Source organism: Cebus imitator, unplaced genomic scaffold (genome assembly GCF_001604975.1).
Source record: "Cebus imitator isolate Cc_AM_T3 unplaced genomic scaffold, Cebus_imitator-1.0 Scaffold39, whole genome shotgun sequence".
Taxonomy (NCBI): domain Eukaryota; kingdom Metazoa; phylum Chordata; class Mammalia; order Primates; family Cebidae; genus Cebus; species Cebus imitator.
In genome coordinates, this window is record NW_016107354.1 from 1108495 (window position 1) to 1115559 (window position 7065).

Below are 7065 nucleotides of genomic sequence, written 5' to 3' on the forward strand. Positions count from 1 at the left end.
ACTAAAATCATACAGAGAATGTTCTCTGTCCATTATACAATTAAACCTGAAATCATAACAAAGAATTATAAATTTGTCATATGTTTAAAAATTTAGAAATATATTTTGACATAACCGATAGGTCAAAGAAGAAGTCACACAGGACAGTAGAATATTTGAGCTGAATAATAATAAAAATATCAAAATATGTATGTGTGGCGTGTGTGTGTGTGTGTGTAGTAAAGAAGAAAGACAAAAACAAAATAGACTCAGGTATGTTTCTCAACAAGCTAGAAAAATAACAGCACATTAATAGCAAATAAAGTAGAAGGAAATTAATGATAAATGTAAGCAGAAATTAATGAAACAAGAATTCAATGAAGAGTATCAACAAACCCAAAGTTAGTCCTTTGAAAAGGCAAATATTTTTGATATACCTCTATTGGGATTGATCAAGAAGGAAAGGTGGGGATTGCCTTGGTTGGAGTGGCGCCGCTCTAGCCAGTAAATGACTGGTGACATAACTATTTGCAGAACAAATGGGGAAGGCCATTCAAGATAAAGATAGGCTGTATCATGGGAAAGCAAATGAAAAGGCAAAAATGAAGCATCTGAATTCAGCTTTTGTGAATCTTATCTGCAGACAAGTACAGACTACATCCTAAGATTGACTTCTGCTTCAACAGAAATACATGAACTAGTGCCTTATTGGAAGTGATTTGCATGTTTTAGGAACTGGCATGTATAGGTAAATCAGGGATTTCTTGGTTTGGATCCATTGCTGGATGTGAAAGATGGCAAGTCCTGATAGAAGTAAACGGAAGACATTAAAAGCCAAAAAACCAATGCCCCCAAGTTGCCAGAAGTAAGCAGAGATTCTGAATAAGTCAAGGAATACTGAAGCACTGAAAACAGCAGCAACTGGGAGTCAAGTTCCAAGTGGTAATCAGAAATTCAGTCCTAGTATCATAACTAGCAAATGCAGACATTCTGAAAATAGTGCTTCCTCATTGGATGCTAATAAAAATTCAATACCAGAGAAAAGTATTCTCTCAGAATTGCATAAAATCAGTAGAAGAAATCGTTCATTCAGAAACAAAATTGGAACAAGTTGTTCGTCCATACCAAAAGCCAAGTGAAACAACAGATTCCCCCAGCAGAGTCTTTATACAAGAGGCAAAAGATTCACTGAATCTGAAAAACCATTCTGAAAACCATTTTGAATATTCGACAAATGTAACAGGATCCCTTTTAGAGCACAAAGGGTCTTGTAGTCTAAAGTCTACTGGCTGTCCACCCAGTGTATTGAGTGGTGGTGTTGTGATGCCAAAGTCTGCAGTAACCAGTACTGTGGATGATAAGAGAACAGGCCAGATGGTTTTCCATTTAGAAACAAACTCCAATTCAGAATCACATTTGCCATTTATCAAAAGCAACATGACAACACTTTAAGTTTAGAAGACTCACATTTTGTGCTTGTTGAGAAAACACCTAACTTGGTGAATTCAGTCCCTGTAACAACTGTGCTGATGACATTTTAAAAACTGAAGAATTTAGTAGAACCTGTCCTTCCAGCATTTCAAATTGTGAAAGTGCAGATTCAACATGGTAGTCATCACTTCACACTGATAGCAACAGCCATTATCAAAAGAAGAGGATGTTTTCAGAAAACAAAGAAAATGTTAAATGCATGAAAACTTCAGAACAAATTAATGAAAATATTTCTGTAGTTTTGGAATGGCAAACAGCATCCCTGGAACAGGTCAGACATTTGGCCTCCAGCAGGAGATCTGTAGTATAAATTACAAACTATTTGATAACAAACTGAAATAATGGAACAAATGCAGTGGGGAGGTAGAGTGCAGGAATAAACATGAAGGAAGAGCTGATGAATTCTTTGCAAAACCAGCAAAATTTCAAAGACTTATTAAAACAGTATTATTCTCTTAAAGGAATTGTTTGGAACCAAACATGTTATCAGGTAATGGAGCCTGTAAGGTTGCAAATTCAGAGACGATGAATTTGGATAAGATTCTGGAGTCAGGGCTGGTACGGTGGCTCATGCCTGTAATTCCAGTAGTTTGGGAGGCCAAGGCGAGTGGATCTCTTGTGGTCAGGAGTTTGAGACCAGCCTGGCCAACATGGTGAAACCCCGTCTCTACTAAAAATACAAAAATTGTCTGAGTGTGATGACGGGTGCCTGCAATCCCAGCTAATCGGGAGGCTGAGGTGGGGGAATCACTTGAACCTGGGAGACGGAGGTTGCAGTGAGCTGAGATCACACTACTGTACTCCAGCCTGGAGGCTGAGGTGGGGGAATCACTTGAACCTGGGAGACGGAGGTTGCAGTGAGCTGAGATCGCACTACTGTACTCCAGCCTGGGCAAGAGAGCTAGACTCTGTCTCAAAAAAGAAAAAAAAAAAAAAAAAAGAATCTGGAATCAGTTAGTAGTCCAGGTGAAAGAAGGTCTTCTGTGAATTATGAGCCTTCTAACCCTTCAGAAAAAGGAAACAAACAAATTAATTTGTCACCAGATCAAAATGAATCTTTTTCTGAAAGTAACAATGATGATGTTATGTTGATTTTTGTGAAAAGCCCTAAGTTGACAACTCCAATTACATCAAATCCAACAGATATCAGAAAAATTACATCAGGAAATTCCAGCAATTCTCCCAATGCTGAAGTTATAGTTGAACAGAAGAAACCTGATTCTATAATTGATTTGACAAAAGAAGGCCTATCCAACTACAATACAGAAAGTCCAGTAACCACCCTGGAGTCGCCTTTGAAAACTGTTTTAAACTCAAAAGAAACAACCTCATTGGCACAAAATGCAGCCCGGTTTCCTAAGTTCTTTGAGCACCTGCCACTACTCCCAAAACCACCATCACTAAAACCTGAATTAGTAGACAAATCTGGGACACACTTCCTCCGAGAAGCCTGAGCTCAAAGTTAAACAGGTTTTGAGACCCAGGGGCATTGCCCTGACTTGGAATATAACCAAAATCAATCCCAAATGTGCTCCTGTAGGAAGCTACCACCTCCTGTGTTATGGGAACCCTAATAATAAGTTGATTTGGAAGAAAACTGGAGAAATTAAAGCTTTACCGTTCCCATTGGCCTGTACTTTATCTGTTTTTAGCTTCCGACAAATATTATTTTACTGTCCAATCAAACGATATTTTTGATTGGTATGGACAGTTCTGTGATATAAAATCTATCCCTGGGTTTTCTGAAAATCTTACCTAAAAGAGAGGTGTTTAATAATTGTATATTATACTACATTTTTTTCATATTTGAGTTGTTTGTTTACAATATCACTGTAATACTATTTGCCATTGTAAAGGGCAAGCTCAGATTGTGAGCCCTTTCTATAGAAAGAGTCCTCTTCTACATGTTGTAAGTGGCCAGTAATTTGATGAATTTCTGATTTGTATTAAATATATCTTTCCAGTAGGTAAGTTCTAAAACATACACTCTCATGGACTCATGTTGCTGAGGTGTATTGTGAGCAATACCTTTGGTGATTGTGGAACTGCTGCTTCCATCAGAAGACCTAGGATATACACAGCCACTGTTTCCTCCATTGACAATCAGCTTTTAGTGACCTACTGCAGTCAGCATAGCTGCAGGAAAAATTGGCTGTTGGCTGAGGCCAGATCATCCCTGGAGAGCACCTCTACCAAGATTTTATGAAAAGATGACATTTTGGCTGGATGATAAAAATAAATTATAAAAATTAAAAGATTTCACCAAAAAAAGAAGAAAAGAGAGAAGACGTATAATATCCAACGTCAGGGATGAAAAGTCGACTTTGCTAAAGATTCTGCTAATATTAAAAATAATAAGATGATACTAAATGGCCTATTATTAATAACACAATCTAGATTTAGATTAGGTGAACAATATTCTAGAGAAATGCAAGTTAGAAACCTGAAGATCTTCATAACTTTGGGGTATGAAAAGATTTTTTAGGCAGGATATTAAAAACGTGCTAACTATAATGGAAAAGAGATGAAATTTACCACTTTGAATCCAAGAACCTCTCTGTTCATCAAATGACTTGGTGAAAATTTAGCCAAAAGTGGTAGAAAAGATTTGCTACACATATGTTCAACAAAGAGCTCATACTCAGAATACAAAAAGAACTTCTAAAAATCCATACGGAAAAATCAAACGGCCAAATAGAAAACATAGGCAGAAGACTTGAATAAGCACTTCACGAATGAAGAGATCGAAACAACCAATGAACATGTGGGAAGGTGTGGGGCCCCATTACTAATAGGAGAATGGATATTAAAACCATGAGTAACCAATGCACTCACCATGATGGATAAGCTACAGAAGTCTGGCAATACCAAGTCCTGTGCAGCCCTGGAGTAGAGTGCAACAGGTGGCACTCTTCTCATTGAAGGAAACCAGCATGTGTCACTCAAAAATCTGCCTCTTTGAAATAAATATTTTTGAACTGAAGGCAATGAAGAAGCAGCAAAGGGAGGAAGAGCTCTTTCTATTCTCTCCTCTGCCCCTACTGCCTAAAGACAGGATATAAATTATCCTTTACTGGAAATGACTGCTATTAGCTCAGAGATGGCACCGGAGGAATCTACAAGTAACCCTTACTCCATTAGTTTCTTCCCATATTCTACTTACCTTCCCACAGTTTCCCACCTCTGGAAGCTTAAAACTTCTTTGCTTTGTCTTCTCACTTCTCTAAAATTTATTGTTCTTTGTTGAAGATGTTAAATAGGCCAGAGTTTCAGGTCAGTGCTTTGAGGTACCTTTCACTGAAGTCTCTCTTGTGTGATGTACACTGTTTGCATTTATACACTTGTCTGTTTTTCTTCTCTTGTTCATCTGTCTTTAGTTATAGGAGTCTGTCCCAACAATACATTTATAAGGGCTTAGGGAAAATTATATTGTTTCTTTGGCATCGTGCTTTGCTGGTAGATATGCAAATTCACATGATTTCTATGGAAAAGAGTTGTCAGAATTGTCTAAAGTTGAATATGTACATACCCTATGATCCCAAATTTCTTGGAATTTCCAAAATTTCTTAGATTTATACTCACAGAAATTCATGTACACATGTAGTATGAGGTTTGTTTAAAAATATTCATCGCTGTGTATTGACTGTGGTCCCAAACTGGAAGCAATTGTGCATGTGCATCAGTTGTAAAGTTGAATAATCTAGAACCATATGCTAGTTGTGTCTGGTGAAAAAGCCAGATTCAAAAAAGTAAAGACTGTATGACTTGATTTATATTAAGTGCAAAAACTAAGCAAAAAGTTAGTGCTTAGGAATGTATGTTTAGGTAGTAAAACTATAAAGAAAAGTACAGAAGTAATTGTCATAAAAATCAGGATAATGTTGCCCTTGTTGAGGAGAAAGCATGAGGTGGTTTCTGGGTGTTGAGAATCATCTAAATCAGGAGTTGGCAAAATATAGTCTGGTAATTATTTTTGTAAATAAAGTTTTATTGGAATAATGAAGGCACATTTGTTTACTATTATCGACGGCTGCTTTCACATTGCAACAACAGATACAGATGCTGTGACCTGAATGTTTGTGCCTTCCCTACCAAATTCATATGTTTTCAAACCTAATCACCAATGTGATGATATTAGGAGGCCTTTGGGAAGTGACTAGATCGTGACAGTGGAGCTCTCATAAGTGGAATTAGTGTCCTTGTAAAAGGGACTCTAGAGAGCTAGCTTGCCCCTTCTACCATGTGAGGATACAGTGAGAGGGAACCTTATAGGCCAGAAATCAGGAAACAGGCCCTTACCAGACATGGAATCTGAGTCATCTGGCACCTTGATCTTGGACTGTCCAGCCTGCAGAACTGTGAGAAGTACATTTTCATTGTTTGTAAGTCACACAGTTTATGGTATTTTGTTACAGCTGGCTGAATGGGCTAATGCAGCAGAGTTAGGTAATTGCTGAAGGGAACAAATAGCTAAGTAAAACTGCTCTCTAGAGAAAAGGTTTGCTGGCCCCAACCCAAACTTCCAGCTGGGTATTGATGTCACAGGTGCTTCTTTGTGACAAATCACTGTCCTCTACATTCTATTTCTGCTGTACATTTTTCTTTTGTATATCTTTCTGCGTATAAGCTACATTTCACAATAAGATGATATTTAAGCTCTATATTTGAGTTCCAGCAGAGAACAACAGAGCTGGGTGGAGCTGTGGGCACTGGGAGGTGGGTGACTCACCTTCTTAGATCCTCCTAACATACAATTTGCACTTACTGGTCAGCCAATGTATACTTCACAGGTTTCCAGAGTTGTTCAAGAACCATCAAAACATGAATGTCCCTTTTTACAAATGAAGAAACTGAGGCTCAGAGAGATTTAAGTGTCTTGCAGTGTTCTCAGAGCTTTGGTAAGGAGATGGGATCTGAACGCATTCTGTCCAAATATGAGGCTCATTACACCATGAGGTTGCCTCCTAGTTATTGTTAGAAACAAAGCAAATAAGAAGGAAAAACTCAGCCCGATCCGCAGGCATTTTAAGGGCCAGTAGCCAGCTCCTAAATTTAGCCAGTATTTTTTTTCTCCAGAATACATTAAAAAATGCGTAACTAGATCATGTTTTTAGTCTCTTCAATAAATGGATTTACCAAAAGGGTTGCAGAGTGGGAGCTAGGCCCTGGAAACTTCTAGTTCTAGTAACCTGCCTGTGTTTGTACAGGAGGACCAATCTTCAAAGCCAGGTCTATTTCCAAAGCTTGCGGAGGCCTGCAGGTGACTGATAGTTTTAATCACACTCCACTCCAAGCCTTTCTGCAAGCCTTGAACATGAAAGGATGGGATTGGCCCCAACCACTCATTCCCAGCAGAGCTGTGTACTCTGCCTTCTCTGCAATACTCTCAGAGCCACAAAGGAAACAGTCGCCTTTCTGAGGAACAGTACAGGCTGATATGTTTTCTCAGGATCAGCTCTGCTTCCCAAATGTAAATTATGGGGCAGATTAACCTGCCTATTACTACTACCGCTGTTCACTCAACTCTTAACACCAAGAACCATTATAGGGAAATTAGACCTTGGGGAATGCTATTTACAGCTGCTGGCCTGGCAC

The 7065-nt window shown here is 38.5% G+C and overlaps 1 pseudogene; it reads left to right on the plus strand.

Annotated features, from left to right (window-relative positions):
* The first annotated feature begins 504 nt into the window (after positions 1 to 504).
* LOC108302193 lies at positions 505 to 3229 on the plus strand (annotated as a pseudogene).
* Positions 3230 to 7065: the final 3836 nt, after the last annotated feature.